Source organism: Paramormyrops kingsleyae, chromosome 2 (genome assembly GCF_048594095.1).
Source record: "Paramormyrops kingsleyae isolate MSU_618 chromosome 2, PKINGS_0.4, whole genome shotgun sequence".
NCBI classification, from domain to species: domain Eukaryota; kingdom Metazoa; phylum Chordata; class Actinopteri; order Osteoglossiformes; family Mormyridae; genus Paramormyrops; species Paramormyrops kingsleyae.
Window position 1 is genome coordinate 18,113,851 of NC_132798.1, and position 14,983 is coordinate 18,128,833.

General features: G+C 52.3%; 1 protein-coding gene across 1 annotated transcript in view; it reads right to left on the reverse strand.

The window, feature by feature from the left end:
* The window catches only part of LOC111858742 (multiple epidermal growth factor-like domains protein 9), a 76,021-nt gene that overhangs the window by 33,840 nt on the left and 27,198 nt on the right, over window positions 1–14,983 (reverse strand). The window lies entirely within an intron of this gene.

Genomic DNA, 14,983 nt, shown 5'->3' on the forward strand with positions numbered 1-14,983 from the left:
AGAGCTTGGGGGGGGGGGGGTGAGCTGGCGTACGAAAAGGCCACTTCTCTCAGCCTCGATGGTCACCTTCATGGCAAGGCTACAGTGCTACCATGGGAAAAGGAGGAGAGGAGGAGAATCATAACGAGGGAATATTCCACAGAGACACCTGCTGCTAAAGCTCATCATGACCAGCATCATCATCATCAAAACTGTCACCATCATCATCACCACCATCACCATTATCATCAGTGATGTGCACAGAATTGTCAAGGGACAGGTGCTTGAAGGGGGAGGTGTGGCCAACCGGGACTTTTTTGTGCCCTCAACCCAAATTCCCTTCAAAGGTCCGTAAACAGGCATCATGTCCAGCTCCATGATGGATTGACTGAATGATTCCTTCTGAGTCTCATGACCATTATCATACCAACTACCCCCCCCAGCTGCCAGTCACCAAAACGAAACAGCCAAACGCCTGGCACAAGGTCTGAGTACCAGACCACTGAGTGAGACCTGGCCTCCTGGCCCTCTGTGCCCCCCCCCTCCCCCCGGGTGATGTTAACGCACGTTCATCTTCCCATAGGACTACGAAGGCTGTTTTGGCTTCTCCTGTCTCTGTGGAGCTTCGTGAGCTAGTGAGGCAGTCAGATCTCCTTCATCCTTCATTCCTTCCGGTCCTTGAACGGCCCTTCGGAAAACACCAGAAGCTCAGCGAGGCTGTCACACTGATGCCTGAAGCTCCGGCGGATCGTGCTCCTCTGCCTTGATCTGCCACGGCAGACGTCGGCTCTGTTCGCCAGCGTAATGCGAGCTGCAGCCAGCCAGCCACAGGCCTTCCACACGGTGCACATACATGCTGAATAATGAAAAACCCCGAACCATTACACACGGCTTGGTGTGAAACATTCAGGAGACAGAGCCCACGGAGAAGCATTCAACCCCCCCGGCGAGACGCAGGACAGGGCCTTCTCCCTCCCTTCGGCCACCCTGGGTCAGCACCGCCCCCCAGAGGGAAAATTTAAGTTTACACCTTTGAGTTGCGCTGATCATAAGGGGATCTTCTGGGCGTGTTTGACTGACAGAGATGATGCTGAGAGCCGATTATTGGGAGCTGATTTGCAGCACTGGGGGGGCTGGAGGTAAGTGAGACACATGGGTGTTATTCCCACCTCCACCTCCAGGGGGCACTCTGCACTAAAGTGTGCACTGAAATAATTCCTCTTCTTCTTCGTGTGTGTTTTTCATTCATATTCTTAATATTACTTGAGTTATTATTTCCTCATTGGTGCACTCAGTCTTTTTTGTGCAGGAATGCTCTCTCACTGACTCGTGTGCAGTTTTAGCCCATTGTATATCGGCAGGATGACTAATTGCATTCCGCTGCTCTCTGCTCCTCTGGGGAGTCAGAAGGCCAGTTCTGGAGCCGCCCACCCACCCTTTGGGCCGGTCCGATTCTGCTGCGAGGGGGAGGGAGATCGGCAGCTTCAGGCCGGGGCTTGATTAACGGCGTGACGTCTCAGAAGCTCTTAAAAGGACCCCCCCACCCAAGGCAAGAAATAAGGAGGGGACACCAACACAGACATGACCTGGCATTTCTCCTTGAAAAGCTGAAAAAAGCAGCAAGAGAACAAAGTCAGGTTACAATGGCAGGGCTGTCAGCACGGGAACAGCAGAAAGCCCCCCCCAAGTGGGGGCACCTCAAAGGCCCAGGATGACATCATGCCTGATGCGAGGGGGCTTCAGAGGCAGGCTGCTGTGCTCAAAGTGGCCATTTGTTCGGAGGAGGAGACCTCAGGGCATCCGGAGGTCTAAGTGAACGCGCCTGTCTGTTCTGAAGGAGCCGAGGGGGGGGGGGGGAGCAGTGAAGTGAGACGGGTACACTCCAGCTTCAGCATTTTTATTTTTAAACTGCCTGCGACACACCTGGCAAGTGCAGAAAATTCATCATGGGCCCTTGGTATAGTCGGCAGAACACCGGGGCTCCCAGGGACAAAGCAAGACCCTCGACTCAGGATCCTGGAGCTCAAAGATTATCGCTGGGTCCCAAGACCCCAGAGAGTGTTACGGAAAATCTTAGTTGGGTCTCGTCTTGGTGACGTGCTCTTCAGTGTCCTGAGACTGATACATTATATGTTTCCTCCGGCTGAAAATAAACACAACTGGCCACCAGTCAGACCCCAATGGAGGACCTGGTTGATAGATTAATCTATGTTCTACTAGACTAGGTAAAGATGGTGATCTGGACAGACTAACAAGGTCTGTTACCCACACATGTGGCTCATTAGGGGCCTAAGCAGCCAGACTGTGTGCTCAGGGGATGTCAGCATTACAGTTCATCCATGTGTCATGTGGGAACGTGTCAAGCTATGAGAGAAAAGACGATGCGGGGAGCTTAACACGGGCAATGCACCCCACTGGCTGCTGCTGGGGGGGGGTGGGGGGGGCACTGCCAGAGGTAGTGGGTAGGGGGTGCAATAAGCAATGGTGGTACTTACAATTACTCAAAGCACATGTTTACGTGAGGCTTCCTCTTGACCACAAACAGTCACTACACTAAATATTAAATAAACACATTTCTTATTTAGGAGATACTGAATTAGTGTGTTCTGCTAACAAGCTAGCTATTTATTTAGTTTTTGAAACATCCAAGGGGGGGCAGGGGCCCCTGAAGTGATTTTTTTTGAGTGGGGCCCCAAAGAGTGGGGCCCTTTGTTGCTGATAAGACCAGAAGTGATCGGCTTACGGCAGATGCTGCATACAATCCTGCACCAGCTAATTCAGACAGAAAATTCTCCAAGGACAGTATAACAGCTATGTTCTATTAGAAAAAAGCATGTTTCATTTGCATGTTTGCTGTATCAGCGCTCGATACAGTCACCCCCCCCCCCCCCACACACACACACACACTTGGCTCCCTGCCAACTGCAGCAATTTAAAATAATAAAGAAATAAACATTTCGCTTGAACACTAAGCCCTTTCTGGATGGAGCTGGCTGAGCCGCCGCTAATTGAGAGGCCGTCCTTGAAGGTGACACAGGTGTCTGAGAAGATAACTCCCGCTGAGGAGATGTCCCTCTGTATCTGCGAGCCAGGGCCGGTGGGGGAGTGGTGACACCTTCCCAGGGACTGTCCGTCCTCCAGCCCGCGGAGATAATGGCACAGTAACGAGCCTCTCAGCTCGTTAAGGAGGGCCCTCGTTAAGACCTGCCCCGTGACGCTCCACGTAGACCTTTCTCAAAGAATGGTAGGTGACAGGGTGGATTGTGCCTGAGCAGAATGACATTTCCTGACCCCCCCGGGTCTCAGTCCTCAGCACAGTACTGATAAGTCTGCCTGGGCTGGAGGGGGTGGTAGGGGGCAGGAACAAACCTATTTGTACAACTGCAGTGCTGCATAATAAGCAATGAGCAAAGCAACAGAGCGACAGGCACACTCATGCTGTTCACAGTGGTGGCCAATCGCACCAGCCAATCGCACGCGGGTACAAAGAAAGGGGCCGGGACACAGAACTTCGATTGGCCGGGATCTCACCTCAGGCCGCGCACATTCAGTCGGAGAGACGAAGATGCCGAGGATGAAAACTCCTCAGACGTCACTCCTGGAAGCTGAACACAGGAAGGCCGACAGCCTCCGGAGAAACAACAGCCAGTGGCAAGAAAAGAGGGAGAGACTAAAGGAAGGGAAGGCAGAGGCCCATGGCCACGCCACTCGCTATTCAAATCAGCGGCTGCACAGGGCACGTCACATTAACCCTCTGCCTCCACGCTCCGCACTCACCTGGCTGGGGAGCCATTTTAATGATTATTGTATGACTGCTGGATGTTTATTTGTGTCATTTATGCCATACTGAACATCGCAAGCAACCATCTTCACAGACACATGACTCACCTCTCTACTTAGGTCGGTAATATTTTCAGACGTAGCCGATGTCACTACAGGGAGACCCAACCCTATCGACCCCATCAGTAATGGTGTTTACCAGCACTCAAACCATGCTGTGGGGGCCTTTGAGACTCTGACTGGTGCCCCCTGTTGGCCACAAGCAGTCACTACAGTAAATATTAAATAAACTGCTAATTCCTAATTTGGGAGATACTGAATCAGCATGTTCTACCAGCTAGCTAACGAAGATTTTTTAACGCTACTCAGTAGCTATTTATTTAGTTTTTCAAATAACTGAGGAGGGTGGGGGTCCCTGAAGTGCCATTTTGAATGTTTCCCCTCACCCCCAAAAGCACTTTACCTCAGCACCCCGGTGTTCCCTCCACGGCCTTTCGGGTCTGTCCCCCGTAAGCTGGCTGTCCGCTAAGCTTCGCGCCCGTTTTCAGCACCATGCGCCGGGGCCCAGCCGCGGTCCTGAGCCCGGAGCTGCGTTTGACGGTGACCTGAGAGCTGCTTCCTAAGCTGGGCGTACACTGACCGGGCTCCCTGCTTCGTTGGACTTCTTCTTTGTTCCGGTGAAGGACGTTAATAATAGATGGGCGGCCTGGTGCTCGGTGACGTCACCGCGAGAAGGTGGGTGGCGGCCATTTGCAACAAAGGTGGAAATACAGCCCCCGGGCGCGGATTAAACGGCGACGCGGCAAAGAGGGAGTGTCCGCCACGAGCCCCCGGGCCTCTCAGGTGTGTCGCGGACCGCGGCGCTGAGCCATGGTTGCCGTCCTGTTCCGCCTCAGCGCTCAGGTGAAGGAGACACGGGAACCGGAGACCGCAGAGCGTCCCACCAGCTCCGGCTTCCGGGCGGCTCTGAACCGGGACGCCGGGGGATCATGTGACATGGCCGCTACACAGCCAGGAAGCGAAGAACAGCAAAGCGGTACATGTCTGAAGGTCATGCGGAAACAGTAACTGGTGTGTGTGTCTGTGTGTGTGTACCACAGGGAACCAGATGTCCCCACAATGTGATAAAAGCCTGTTTTGACGTTATGGGGACCATTTTTTTCAGTTCCTGAAAGGTTAAACTCAAAAATCTGTGACTACAATCAAAAAACTAAAACTGCCAAAGGTTAAGGTTAGGGCTGGGTAGGGGTTAAGGGCTGGGTAGTCCAAGCTAACATACTATTTTTATCACTTTACTGAATGTGACACAGTACCAAACTTCTTTAGAGCTCCTTGATGGGCTGGAGACAAGCAGCTTACAATTCATCCATTCATTCACTGACTGACTGACACTCAGTCACAGCACAGGGAGTATGGCTGGGGACAGACACACTAACAGCACCCTAACTCTCTAATGGGAGTTCAGAGGCTCCAGGTAGCCTAATCATAGAAAACCAGAGAACCCAGAGGAAACCCACACGTCACGGGGAGAACATGCAAATTCCACACACACTTGGGATTCGAACCACCAACCCTGGACGTATGAGGCAACAGCGCTACCCCCCAAACATTCACCCCACAGCTAATATTAAGGGAACTTCAGTTAAATAATATCCCACCAGCAGACGGAAGACTACAGTCTGCTTTTATGCAGCCCTTTGAGTCAGAATAAATGGACAAGCACTCCACACGAGGACATCATAGAAGCCCAAAGTTTCCCCCCCTACATACAGTGAGGAGCCCTGAGTCCCCCCCACTCCTCCAGAGTAGCCCCCCCCCCCCCACAATAAGGTAACCCCCCCCGAGGAAAGGAGCCCCACACTTCCTGCCTCAGCAAAGCACCTGGAACACATTTTCTTCTAGGCGGCCAGGAATATTGACACAGAAGTAATTCTGTAACGGCTCCCCTGCCCCCCCCAAGCACCCATCAGGCTCAGCACGCAGCTCCGCTCTCAGCGATCAAAGTGTTCGCTACTGAAAATTACTGAGGTGGGACTGAGAGTGACTGAAATGTCTTCTACAGGCCCAACACTCAACGAGGCTATACATGGCTCTTTCTGTCTCAAATGTTCACAGTACGAGGGGCTTTAATGCCTCACAGTGAAAGAGCTCCCCACCTCAGCCCTGCCCGCCCCACCCACACTTATCTTCCCCCAGCAGAGGGTGGGCTGGGCTTACAAAGACCCCCATTCAGTGTGTAGCCCTGAGGCCCTGAGGGGCCAGCAGTCAAGGCGGGCTCTGCGCTGGGTTAGCTTAGCCATGTTAGATTAGCTACATTAGGATAGCCACGTTAGCTTAGCCGCGTTAGCAGGGCTGTAGGACGGAAGCCCAGCTCCCACATGAGTGCGGCGGGGATCCACGGCGGCCGACTAAGGTGCAAGAGACATACAACGCATACACATACAGGCTGGTATTAAAGATCAGCGGGACAGTGCACCACATGGGTGGGGGGAGGTTCCTTTATGCAGGCCTGTTAGTGTTCACTGAACATGAAGGTAGTGTAACTGCACAGAGAAGAAATGGCAAAAAGAAAGTGCTTTTGGCTTACACTCTTGTACACACACACACACAGATTTGTACATCTTTGTGGGGACTCTCCATTCATTTCTATGGGGAAAACTCATATCCCAACATGATGACCTTAACCCCTACTCAGCCTTAACCTTAACCATAAGTAACCAAACAAAATACGAAACTTTTAAGTGCATTCGCTGATCTTTGTGGGACCCTGAAAAATGGTCCCCACAATGTCAAAATAACGGTTGGTTTTTATCACATTGTGGGGGACATTTGGTGTAATATAAACCTAATCCACACACGTGCACATACAGTTGGAGAACATCAAACTGTCACCCTAAACATGGGGCACACTTTACCCTTTCGTCCCCCATCACTCTTCTCCGGGACACCATACTGGCTCAGACCAGGAGCAGGAGGGGTTATGATCATGGTTCTCTGGGAATAACGTGGAGGGGTCACGGAGGGGGGGAAGGGAAGGCCGCGCAGAGGCGGAGTGTAAACACAGAGCTCTCCTGCGATTTCTGACACAGGAGCTGAGGGACCCTGCCCCCCCCCCACCACACACACACTACCCCACCCTTGGAACGGAGAATGACATTTTTCCACATCCACCCCCACCAGTTACCTTCCTGACAGTGGTCATGTCAACATCACATGGTGGGGGCAGGGGCACTAGACGTGAAGGGCGTCTGTGTGTGTGTGTGTGTGTGTGCGCGGTAGCAGGGGGCTCATCCATCATAGTGCGTGTGGGGGTGGTGCGGCCCAGAGGGATGGACTTGCACTGGTGCATTGTGGGACATGGGCAATGCAGACCAGCAGTCATAGCTGGGTGAGCCACTGATAACCCCCCTCCTTCCCCAAGAGAAAATGACATCATTCTCATCAGCTGAAGGCAGTGATCCAAAGGCTGTTCGCTGGTGTTGACAGGCAGGCCACCCCCCAAGACCATCAGCAGGTCAGACCCCCCCGGCTGAGGTGTCAGGAAGTAATCAGGTCACAACCCACCTCGACAAAGACACCCGGTCAGTAGCCTGTTCCAGTCTGATGAGCCTCAAACTCTTCAAAGGTATCCTTTCAGGTTTAGAGACATATTTTTGCTGTTTTTAATCAGAAGTACTTTATATGTCACAGAGACGCTGTATGTCTATGGTGTACAGTGTGGTTTTGGTTCCTGTCTGGGAGCTTGTGTTTACATTTACATGAATCGATTTAGCAGATGCTTTCACCCAAAGTGACGTACAGGTGAGGAAAGCTTGGGTCATGTGTTTCAAACCCACAACCTTTTGGTCATGAGTACATTTTCATAACCTACTGAGCTACATACCACCACGGAGCTTCACGTTGTGTTTTTGGCCATAATCGCACTTGGCCCAGTTGCCTCGTACCATGCTGGAGCATGACTGCCCCCCCTCCCCACTCCCCTGCTGGTCTGCACTCACATTGCACTTAACATTCCGGGCCTGAGCACACTTTCATCATCACTGTGCAACTTTTTGTGTTGAAGGAAAGGGCTATCATACAGCACAATGGAGCTCATGACTAATGTCCTCATTTTCTGGACATCTGGAGTCATTTTGGGCGCAATGACACACAGCTCTCATCGATATATCAAGTACGCAACGCAGTCATTTTAATTGTGCTGCATATATAAGACGATGGTCCCATGTTTTAGTCGTTGTGTGTTGCATCCAGTTGTTCCTGGAGACTCCCGTCAGCCCAAATTTCTGTCAAACCCTGCACCTCTGCCGCAGGACCGCCATGTTTGCTAAATATTTGTCGCTACCCGATCCGTACAGCCCACCTGATCCATTGCTTCCGGCTCCAGTTCATATACAGAGTACATGTATGTGCTTGAGCGTCTGCCAGTCACATGACTGATGCTGTGTCTGTGTTCCATGCTCAGATCACACCAGATGAGCCATGTCGGGGCTGACCTCCTCAAGTGGGCCCAGGCATGATTCAGTGTACGATACGGAGCGATAAAAGACCATAATCCACAAAAGATCATAATCCATTCCCATCTGCCCCCCCCCCCGCCTCCCTGTTACTGTACTACTACCCCTCTGAGGGATCTCACTCACAGATGGCTCCACACCGTCTCTTGGTGTGTCTCCGAGCGCCGTCTCTTAGCAACAGTCTCGTCCGAAGGGCTGAGTTTTGTTAAAATTTATTGTGCAGCGTTTAGTGAATTCAGCACCTCGGAAACGCCTTGGCAGACTGAGGCAGAACGCCCCGCTCTGACACTGTCGCTGTGCGATGCGAACACCGTGCTGAAGGCTACCTGCGTAAATTCACCGTGTTGTTTTCCTCTGGCCGCGTGCCGAGGTCACGCCGCCGCGTCCTGATTTATGAATGCTGCGGAAGACAGAACCATGGCTTCTCTGAGAATCACTGAGTCCGTAAAGCATGTCGTGCACATTTTCCAGAAGATCCACAATGACAGGCCCCCAAACGTGCAGGCAGTGTGATAGACACCTACGTCTATTCAAACAGGGTTGCCCTTTTACACGATGAGAACGAATCTCCCTGCACTCCCTGCATGACACACCAACGTCTGCTTAGACCGTTTGTGCTCGGCCAGATTTTTTTGTCCTAGCCAAGCACTTAAGCACTTAAGCTTGCACTAATTACCTCCGTAATTTGATTAGGTTCTGTTCTCTCCCTTAGCAGCCAGCTAACGGACCACAACACAAACGTTAAGCAGAACAAACTGGAAAGCAGAGTCACTCATTCAGACCTGACTACAGATGCCTGGACATTACTGAGCCGTCTACAAACATTGCCACTAGGTGACAGAACCCAGGTTCTCCTCTTGACGACAGAGGTATAAAAAAAAAAACAGAAGGACATGCAAATATTGTATTAAATCACCGAGCAGACAGCTCTGACGTGAATGCCCAGTGTCTCACATAAACCAAGTCCTTGGCTTTCTCTGGCACATAGCACCTTTCCTATTGTACCGCTCCATACACAAGGCCGTGGCGAAGGGAAAGACAAGAAGCCCCTCACCCTGCACCAGCTGCTAGGCTCCTGCTGGCGCTGCCCGGTGGCAAGAGGCCGGTCATGAAACGCACCAGTGAAAGAAGGGGGGGGGACGGCTGAAAATAAGAGATGGAATGTGATTTTCCTGTGGATGTTTTTACTCTGACTGAAAGAGGCAGCCTCACACGCGAGTGGCTAGAGCGGGAGGCGGCCAGCACCGGCTCAGGATCACGGCCCAAAATGGCGACTTTCTGATGAAAGCCACTCCGGGTTACTCACGGGGTCACTTTCAGCTGGACACATTATTAATTTCTGACTTGGCTGGAGGAGGACCTCGGGGTCTAAGCAGAGTCAAAGACACCCAGGGAGGCTGGACCTGGGGGCACCCGCTGGTGTCCTCACGATGGAGGCCCAAGCAGCACGATGTGGCGAAGTGGCGAGGAACCCGAATGGGACCGGACTGAGATCTGTCACTTTGAAGGTCGTGGGGGAAGAGGGTCACACGGTGAAGGATAAACATAAACGCACACAGAAATCACACCAGAGCTGGGGGGGGGGGGGGGCTGTGCGTGGAGAGGGAGGGGTCTAAGGACAGAACAGCATGATAGGGTGGGGGTGTGGGGTGGTGAAGGAGGAAGTGGTGAGGTCAAAGAAAGTTCTGGTAAAAAGATACTTTGCATTTGCTAATCGCTGCGACTGTCCACTGATGTCTGATCATTGATACTCTCATCAGCCTTGCTAAGTTCAGGGGTGGGGGGTGGCTGAGGGTTTCTAGCTTGACTGTAATCAATGGCACACATGCCGTTGCCTCATGATAAACTCCCCAGGGAAAGGAATCAGAGAAAGAGGCGATCACACGTGCAAAGCAGAACCACGCAAAAAATTTTCACCCATATTAGCAATAATAAACAAATCAATGCTCCACGGAAGGGTGTCCTGCCCTTAGGGGGCACAATTGCAGGGTGCTGATTGAAAACTGGATGGCACTGGGGCTCAGTGGGCAGGACCCATGCCTCACACCTCCCCTCTGCTGTGTGGGTTTCCTCCAGCAGCCAAGCAGTCAGGCGAAATTATGTCTCTAAATTACCTCTGGCGTGAGTGAGTGAGTGTGTGTGTGTGTCCTGTCCAGGGTGTCCCCCAGCCCTGTGTCCTTTGATGGACTGGCATCCTGTCCAGGGTGTCCCCCAGCCCTGTGTCCAATGATGGACTGACATCCTGTCCAGGGTGTCCCCCAGCCCTGTGCCCAGTGATGGACCGGCATCCTGTCCAGGGTGTCCCCCAGCCCTGTGCCCAGTGATGGACCGACATCCTGTCCAGGGTGTCCCCCAGCCCTGTGCCCAGTGATGGACCGACATCCTGTCCAGGGTGTCCCCCAGCCCTGTGTCCAATGATGGACCGGCATCCTGTCCAGGGTGTCCCCCAGCCCTGTGTCCAATGGTGGACCGACATCCTGTCCAGGGTGTCCCCCAGCCCTGTGTCCAATGATGGACCGGCATCCTGTCCAGGGTGTCCCCCAGCCCTGTGTCCTATGATGGACCAACATCCTGTCCAGGGTGTCCCCCAGCCCTGTGTCCAATGATGGACCGACATCCTGTCCAGGGTGTCCCCCAGCCCTGTGCCCTATGATGGACTGACAACCTGTCCAGGGTGTCCCCCAGCCCTGTGTCCAATGATGGACCGACATCCTGTCCAGGGTGTCCCCCAGCCCTGTGCCCTATGATGGACTGACAACCTGTCCAGGGTATCCCTCAGCCCTGTGCCCAGTGATGGACTGACATCCTGTCCAGGGTGTCCCCCAGCCCTGTGTCCTATGATGGACTGACATCCTGTCCAGGGTATCCCCCAGCCCTGTGCCCTATGATGGACTGACATCCTGTCCAGGGTGTCTCCAAGCCTTGTGGTGCCCAGGATGGGCTCCTAGCCCCCCTGACCCTGTGAGAGTAAGCAGTTAGAAGATGAATGAATGAGTGGATGGTTCCAAACTCACTTCTTCACTGTGGTAGTAGCCACCTCCTTCTTCTCCTCCCTCACACGTCACCACGGTGGAAGGACAATAAAGCATCTTTTCTTTGGCTTTGCTGAGCAGGAAATAGCACTCGTTCCTGGCAGTGAGCTGTGCCTGCTAGTCCCCACCCCCCCCAGCCGCCCCAGGCACTACAGCGAGGACCCACAGAGGTGTGTAAGCGCCAACTGTCAGCTAGCTGGAAGGGTGTGGCTCTGTGCCCTTGAACAGAAGGTCGCTGGTTTAAATCCAGTGACTGACACAGTGATGTCACTGTTGGGCCCTTGAGCGAGACCCTTAGCCCCAGTCGCTCCAGGGCCTGTCTGACCCTGATTGTAAAGACGGGAGTTTCCGACACACGGAGGCAGGATGTCAGCTGACTGCTTCACCTCTGAGCAGGTAAGGAGATGTTATGAAGAGATGAGAACATAACATCACCTGGGGGTGTTTATAGTGGTGACAGAAGCAGGAAATGATGTTAGAAGTTAAACATCCTCGAGTTTTGTGTTTCACGGTATATGTACTGTACATCTGGCCAGCAGGAGGTGCTGTAACTACCTGCTCAGCCCATAAACTGGTTCGAACTCGGCACAAATCGAAGGCTGGATTTGCACAGATGAGCTGAACAACCTGACCTCTTAGCTGGGGGAGCCTCTGTCAGACCAGGCGGCGGTAAACTGCGAAACAGGTGTGTGAGCGGCGAAATCAGTGACGACTCAGCACCGAAAGGCATCGTCCATTAAACTGACAATTTAATGTTATATTTGTGAAAACAACTCAAAACTAGATGCCAGATTCAGAACCCAGATTTAATCCTCCCCTGGCTGTCACACCTCACCGCACCCCACATCCCCAGTACGGTGGGGGGGGGAACCTGACAGTCTGGCACACAGCCAGGCCCCACTGCTGGATACCCCTCCCTCCCGCCACAGCCTCAGGCTCACCCTGCCGCGCTGGCTCCTGTACAGGCACAGCAAAGGCGGCAGTTATCATCTGCTGGAGGGGTGTGGCCCGGAGCAGGGAATTGTGGGTATCTGGGGGATTGGCTCAGGCGGCGATGCATGGCGATGCCACCTGTGCCTAGACCTCCTCCCAGGTCTTGGGGAATCAGCCCGTCCCCCTCCACCCTGCGTTTGCATAGGAACACACCACCCTTGGACAAATGTCGGGTAAGTAGACGAACCCATGTTCATGGAGGCTGAGCCGATGCAGCTGAGAGGGGCGAGGGTCTCTGCGACGTCCAGGCTTGCATTTACATTTTCTTTATTTAGCAGATGCTTTTATCCAAAGCAACATGATTTTTTTGTTGTTGAGAAAACAGGGTCAAACAGTCCCTGTGGCGACTGGGGCAACTGGGGCTAAGGGCCTTGACCTGGGATTACAACCAGTCAGCATCCAGATGCAGGCAAAGCGTGCCAACCTGCGGAGGCACCACACTTAAGGAGACCTTTTGTTTGTTTGTTTTTTGTTAATTACTTTTATTACATTAAGAGCTTTGGGGCATCCGCTTCACAGGGGAAAAAAAATAATAAAAAAAATTTAAAAATACCAAACTGAATTCCAATCTGATAGCAGGAAACTTCACCCGACGAACGAGAATCGCCAAAGGGTTTAAATGTCACTCCCACAATGTTTTGCAGCAATGTTGTTCTCTCTGCTACATATAAAGAAGTGATCTCTGGTGATGTCTGCACACTTTCCCCGCATCTGGAATTCTGCACAGGCATTTAGGATCATGGTTTTCCCTGGAAAACGCCAAGCTGTTTCAGATACATCAGCTCCCAACATTCAAAAACAAAAAAGTGCATCTGTTCACTTTCTGTAACCCACAAATGGCCAAAAAGGGCAGCTTAGTAAAATTCACAAACCAACGGGTTCACCCACAGCCAGAGAACATATAAAAATTCCTGGGAAGCTGGCAGTGACATCAGCAGTTTTCCAAGGAATGAAAAGGAGTCGTGTCCTGGTGCAGCAGTTCGAAGATCACGTCACCATACTCAGTAGCCAAAGGAGTGCTTGTGGGCCCGAATCGCATGTTAACATTTCAAACAAGAAGCAATTGTTGGGAAAAACACAAAGAGAGGCAGTCAAAATCATGGTATGAAGAAGAAGACCCCCAGCCCCCCAAGGGCCTGAATAATTAATCATAATTCAGCAAACATTACATGCGTTTAGGAAATTAACTCATTTGTGGCACTAAACTTTGCAGAAGGCTGGAATCGCTGGAACAGACCAGCGCAGGTGTCCTGTATGACCTGGTTCCCAGCCTGGAGGGGAGGGCATCACCGCGCCCTCCCTACAGACACGGCGGCAGCAGATTGAAATGCCTACGGCGGAAATTAACACAGCGGGTTCCCGAAGGCACCAACACGCCTGGAAGGAGATAAATGCGATGGGCAAGAAGGGGTAATACATCCAGCAGGTGCCCCCATGTGGCGCTCCAGAGCAGAGCGGAGGGGGCACGCGACGGGTGGGGTTAGCGTGTCCGCCATCGTCGGTCAGTTTCCAGCAGAAATGCGGCACGGCACTGAGTTGCGAAAGTGCAGGTGAGCGCCTGAATGATATTTCACTTCACCAGACAAAGCCGCACACCCCTAATAACACATCCTACTAGCCAGAACCCTAATTACTTCCAGAGACTTCTGTCTGGCGTTTAGCGTATGCGCCTGTCTTCGTCACGCTACTGCACAAACCGACGGATAGGTTATGGCTTCATTTTCCACAGGCGTGACACATTTTAGTTGGCTGGCGTAGAACAACACCGCCTATTTACAAAGACCCCCCTCGCCGAAGGAAAAATAGGGCTGGGAAAAAAAAGAAATTGAGCTGCCCCTTCATCGATTCCCCGTTCCAGAGAAGGCTCACACTCTGCCACGATTACTGCAGAGATTTTCTTCTTTTAATCTCAAGCTCCCAGAATTAAATTCCACAAGACGACACTAAACATCTCATTAGCTAATAGGTAATAGGAATGTTTCATTAACTTGATGGCTTTTTCCAGTTGCTCTAAAGTTCTGATAACCACAGAAAACGCTTCAGTGTTGATGGAAATGTCAGCCTCATCACTCCAGCAGTCTACTCACAATACCCCAGACATCCGGCACACCCACCGGTACCCCAGACATCCATCATACCCACTGATACCCCAAACATCCGTCATACCCACCGATACCCCACACATCTGTCATACCCACCGATACCCCAGACATCCATCATACCCACTGATACCCCAAACATCTGTCATACCCACCGATACCCCACACATCTGTCATACCCACCGATACCCGAGACATCCATCATACCCACTGATACCCCAAACATCTGTCATACCCACCGATACCCCACACATTCGTCATACCCACCGATACCCCAGACATCCGTCATACCCACCGATACCCCACACATGCGTCATACCCACCGATACCCCACACATTCGTCATACCCACCGATACCCCACATATCCGTCATACCCACCGATACCCCACACATCCGTCACACCCACGATACCCCACACATCTGTCATACCCACCGATACCCCACACATTCTGCATTTAGCATGCCAACTGATTTCCAACACATGTGAAACATACCCAGTGATACACTACACACTTCACGCTCCGCTCCCTTCCTTCCTGGGGAAGCACCCCCACATTCAGCCCCACAGTGAACAGCTGTTCTGCC